Here is a 6,507-nt window from a genome sequence, read left to right on the forward strand (position 1 = left end):
ATCAATTAATTTAGTAAAACTTCATAATACTCTCTAAATCGTTGGAAGAACCACTATAAAATTACTTTTTTCTTGTAAAACGGAGACAAGAAAAGCTCCCACCTCTTTGAACATCATCATATGTTAGTGCAGGAAGCAACTATGCATTAAAACAATATTGTTGTATTTTTTGAAATGTTTTCAAATATTGAGTTTTTGGTCATACTGAAGACTATAATCTTTAGTGTTGTTTTAAAATTTCAAACCACATTCTACATTTATATTAATGTATTTTTAAATCTTTTTCATAGTATATGGGAATCGATATAATTTTTTATTAATTAATTTAGTAAAACTTCATAATACTCCCTAAATCGATGGAATAACCATTATAAAATCACTATTTTCTTGAAAAACGGAGACAACAAAGGCTTCAAACCTCTTTGAACATAACCATATGTTAGTGCATGATCCAAATATGCATTAAAACAATATTGTCATATTTTTTGAAATTTTCTCAAAATCTATGTGTTAACCCCTACGAAAATATTTAGGTTTTGGTAAATATTTTATATACTGAAGACTATAATCTTTAGTGTTGTTTTAAAATTTCAAACCACATTCTACATTTATATTAATGTAATTTTAAATCTTTTTCATAGTATATGGGAATCGATATAATTTTTTATCAATTAATTTAGTAAAACTTCATAATACTCCCTAAATCGATGGAATAACACCTATAAAATCACTATTTTTTTGAAAAACGGAGACAACAAAGGCTCCAAACCTCTTTGATCATCTTCATATGTTAGTGCATCTTGAAAAGCGGAGACAACAAAGGCTCCAAACCTCTTTGAACATAATCATATGTTTGTGCAATATCCAACTATGCATTAAAACAATATTATCATATTTTTTAAAATTTTCTCAAAATCTATGAGTTAACCCCTACGAAAATATTGAGTTTCTGGTAAATATTTTATATACTGAAGCCTATAATATTTAGTGTTGTTTTAAAATTTCTAACCACATTCTACATTTATATTAATGTATTTTAAACTCTTTTTCATGGTATATGGGAATCGATATAATGCTTTTATCAATTAATTTAGTAAAACTTCATAATACTCCCTAAATCGATGGAATAACCATTATAAAATCACTATTTTCTTGAAAAACGGAGACAACAAAGGCTCCAAACCTCTTTGAACATCATCATATGTTCGTGCAGAATGCAACAATACATTAAAAAAATATTGTCGTATTTTTTGAAATTTTCTCAAAATCTATGAGTTAACCCCTACGAAAATATTGAGTTTTTGGTAAATATTTTATATACTGAAGCCTATAATCTTTAGTGTTGTTTTAAAATTTCTAACCATATTCTAAATTTAGATTAATGTATGGTAAACTCTTTTTCATGGTAAATGAGCATCGTTCAATTTTTTTATTAATTAATTTAGTAAAACTTCATAATACTCGCTAAATCGATGTAATAACCACTATAAAATCACTATTTTCTTGAAAAACGGAGACAAAAAAGAGTCTAAACCTCTTTGAACATCATCATATGTTCGTGCAGAATGCAACTATACATTAAAAAAATATTGTCGTATTTTTTGAATATTTCTTATTTAAAACCCTTACGAAAATATATATTTTTTGGTAAATATTTTATATACTAAAGCCTATAATCTTTAGTGTTGTTTTAAAATTTCTAATCATATTCTACATTTGTATTAATGTATTTAAAACTCTTTTTCTTGGTATATGGGAACCAATATAATTTTTTATCAATTAATTTAGTAAAACTTCATAATACTCCTTACATCGATGGAATACCAACTATAAAATCACTATTTTCTTGAAAACTGAGACAACATAGGCTCCAAACCTCTTTGAAAATCATCTTATGAATGTGCAGGATGCAACTAGGCATTAAAACAATGTTGTCGTATTTTTTGAAAATTACTCAAAATCTATGCGTTAACATCCCTACGAAAATATTGAGTTTTTGGAAAATACTCTATATACTGAAGCCTATAATCTTTAGTGTTGTTTTAAAATTTCTAACCATATTCTAAATTTAGATTAATGTATGGTAAACTCTTTTTCATGGTAAATGAGCATCGTTCAATTTTTTTATTAATTAATTTAGTAAAACTTCATAATACTCGCTAAATCGATGTAATAACCACTATAAAATCACTATTTTTTTAAAAAACGGAGACAACAAAGGCTCCCACCTCTTTGAACATCATCATATGCTAGTGCAGGATGCAACTATGCATTAAAACAATATTGTTGTATATTTTGATTTTTTTTTAAAATCTATGTGTTAACCCCTACGAAAATATTGAGTTTTTGGTAAATATTTTATATACTGAAGCCTATAATCTTTAGTGTTGTTTTTAAAATTTCTAACCACATTCTAAATTTGTATTAATGTATTTTAAACTCTTTTTCATGGTATATGGGAACCGATATAAATTTTTTATCAGTTAATTTAGTAAAACTTCATAATACTCTTTAAATCGATGGTATAACCACTATAAAATCAATATTTTCTTAAAAATGGAGACAACAAAGGCTCCAAACCTCTTTGAAAATCATCATACGTAAGTGCAGGATGCAACTAGGCATGAAAACAATGTTGTCGTATTTTTTTAAAATTACTCAAAATCTATGTGTTAACATCCTTACGAAAATATTAAGTTTTTGGTAAATACTCTATATACTGAAGCCTATAATCTTTATTGTTGTTTTAAAATTTCTAACCATATTTTACATTTGTATTAATGTATCCTAAGCTCTTTTTAATGGTAAATGAACATCTTTCAATTGTTTTTATCAATTAATTTAGTAAAACTTCATAATACTCCTTAAATCGATGGAATAACCACTAAAAATCACTATTTTCTTGTAAAACAAAGACAACAAAGGCTCCAAACCTCTTTGAGCATCATCATATATTAGTGTAGGATACAACTATGCAATTAAAAAATATTGTTGTATTTTTGGAATTGTTTTCAAATATTGAGTTTTTGGTAAATACTTTAAAAAAATATTGTCATATTTTTTGAAATTTTGTCAAAATCTATGTGTTAACCATAACCCCCTACGAAAATATTTAGTTTTTGGTAAATATTTTATATACTGAAGCCTATAATATTTAGTGTTGTTTTAAAACTTCTAACCACATTATACATTTGTATTAATGTATTTTAAGATATTTTTCATGGTATATAGGAATCGTTATAATTTGTTTATCAATTAATTTAGTAAAACTTCATAATACTCCCTAAATCGATGCAATAACAACTATTAAATCACTATTTTCTTGAAAAACGGAGACATCAAAGGCTCCAAACATCTTTGAACATCATCATATGTTAGTGCAGGATGCAACTATGCATTAAAAAAATATTGTCGTATTTTTTGAAATTTGCTCAAAATCTAAGTGTTAACCATAACCCCCTACGAAAATATTTAGGTTTTAGTAAATATTTTATATACTGAAGCCTATAATCTTTAGTGTTGTTTTAAAATTTCTAACCACATTCTATATTTGTATTAATGTATTTTAAACTTTTTCATGATATATGGGAGTCGATAAATATTTTTATCAATTAATTTAGTAAAACTTCATAATACTTCTTAAATCGATGGAATAACCACTATAAAATCACTATTATCTCGAAAAACAGAGACAACAAAGGCTCCAAACATCTTTGAACATCATCATATGTTAGTGCAGGATGCAACTATGCATTTAAAAAATATTGTCTTATTTTTTGAAATTTTTTTAAAATCTATGTGTAACCCCTACGAAAATATTTAGTTTTTGGTAAATATTTTATATACTGAAGCCTATAATCTTTAGTGTTGTTTTAAAATTTCTAACCACATTCTATATTTGTATTAATGTATTTTAAACTTTTTCATGATATATGGGAGTCGATAAATATTTTTATCAATTAATTTAGTAAAACTTCATAATACTCCTTAAATCGATGGAATAACCACAATAAAATCACTTTTTTCTTGAAAAACGGAGACAACAAAAGCTCCAAACCTCTTTGAACATCATCATATGTTAGTGTGTGATCCAACTATGCATTAAAACAATATTGTCATATTATTTGAAATTTTCTCAAAATCTATGTGTTAACATCCCTACGAAAATATTGAGTTTTTGGTAAATACTTTATATACTGAAGCCTATAATCTTTAGTGTTGTTTTAAAATTTCTAACCACATTCTATATTTGTATTAATGTATTTTAAACTTTTTCATGATATATGGGAGTCGATAAATATTTTTGTCAATTAATTTAGTAAAACTTCATAATACTCCTTAAATCGATGGAATAACCACAATAAAATCACTTTTTTCTTGAAAAACGGAGACAACAAAAGCTCCAAACCTCTTTGAACATCATCATATGTTAGTGTGTGATCCAACTATGCATTAAAACAATATTGTCATATTATTTGAAATTTTCTCAAAATCTATGTGTTAACATCCCTACGAAAATATTGAGTTTTTGGTAAATACTTTATATACTGAAGCCTATAATCTTTAGTGTTGTTTTAAAATTTCTAACCACGTTCTACATTTTTATAAATGTATTTTAAGCTCTTTTTCATGGTATATAGGAATCGTTATAATTTGTTTATCAATTAATTTAGTAAAACTTCATAATACTCTCTAAATCGATGGAATAACCACTATTAAATCACTATTTTCTTGAAAAACATAGACAACAAAGGCTCCAAACCTCTTTGAACATCATAATATGTTAGTGCAAGATCCAACTATGCATTAAAACTATATTTTCATATTTTTTGAAATTTTCTCAAAATCCATGTGCTCCTACGAAAATATTTAGTTTTTGGTAAATATTTTATATACTGAAACCTATAATCTTTAGAGTTGTTTTAAATTTTCTAACAATATTCTACATTTGTATTAATGTATGCTAAACTCTTTTTCATGGTAAATGAGCATCGTTCAATTTTTTTATCAATTAATTTAGTAAAGCTTCATAATACTCGCTAAATCGATGGAATAACCACTATAAAATCATTATTTTCTTGAAAAACGGAGACAACAAAGGCTCCAAACCTCTTTGAACATCATAATATGTTAGTGCATGATCCAACTATGCATTAAAACAATATTGTCATATTTTTGAAATTTTCTCAAAATCCATGTGTCCCTACGAAAATATTTAGGTTTTAGTAAATATTTTATATACTGAAGCCTATAATCTTTAGTGTTGTTTTAAAATTTCTAACCACATTCTACATTTGTATTAATGTATTTTAAACTCTTTTTCATGTTATATGGGAATCGATATAATTTTTTTATCAATTAATTTATAAAAACTCCATAATACTCCTTAAATCGATGGAATAACCATTATAAAATCACTATTTCTTGAAAAATGGAGACAACAAAGTCTCCAAACCTCTATGGACATCATCATATGTAAGTGCACGAGGCAACTAGGCATTAAAAGAATATTGTTGTAATTTTGAAATTTTTTCAAAATTCATGTGTTAAAATTCATGTGTTAACCCCTACGAAAATATTTAGTTTTTGGTAAATATTTTATATACTGAAGCCTATAATCATTACTGTTGTTTTAAAATTTCTAATCATATTTTACATTTGTATTAATGTATGCTAAACTCTTTTTCATGTTAAATGAGCATCGTTCAATTGTTTTTATCAATTAATTTAGTAAAACTTCATATTACTCGCTAAACCGATGGAATAACCATTGTAAAATCACTATTTTTTTGTAAAACGGAGACAACAAAGGCTCCAAACCTCTCTCAACATCATCATATGTTAGTGCATGATGCAACTAGGCATTAAAACAATATTGTCGTATTTTTTGAAATTTTTTCAAAATCCATGTGTCAACCCCCTACGAAAATATTTAGTTTTAGGTAAATATTTTATATACTGAAGCCTATAATCTTTAGTGTTGTTTTAAAATTTCTAACCACATTCTACATTTGTATTAATGTATTAAGCTCTTTTTCATGGTATATGGGAATCTATATAATTTTTTAATCAATTAATTTAGTAAAACTTCATAATACTCCCTAAATCGATGGAATAACTACTATAAAATCACTATTTTCATTCAGAACGGAGACAACAAAGGCTCGAAACCTCTTTGAACATTATCATATGTTAGTGGATGGTGCAACTAGGCATTAAAACAATATTGTCGTATTTTTTGAAATTTTTTCAAAATCCATGTGTCAACCCCCTACGAAAATATTTAGTTTTAGGTAAATATTTTATATACTGAAGCCTATAATCTTTAGTGTTGTTTTAAAATTTCAAACCACATTCTACATTTGTATTAATGTATTTTAATCTCTTTTTCATGGTATATGAGAATCGTTATAATGTTTTTATCAATTAATTTAGTAAAACTTCATAATACTCCCTAAATCGATGGTATAACAACTATAAAATCACTATTTTATTATAAAACGAAGA

This window comes from Brassica oleracea, chromosome C1 (genome assembly GCF_000695525.1).
Source record: "Brassica oleracea var. oleracea cultivar TO1000 chromosome C1, BOL, whole genome shotgun sequence".
Taxonomy (NCBI): Eukaryota; Viridiplantae; Streptophyta; class Magnoliopsida; order Brassicales; family Brassicaceae; genus Brassica; species Brassica oleracea.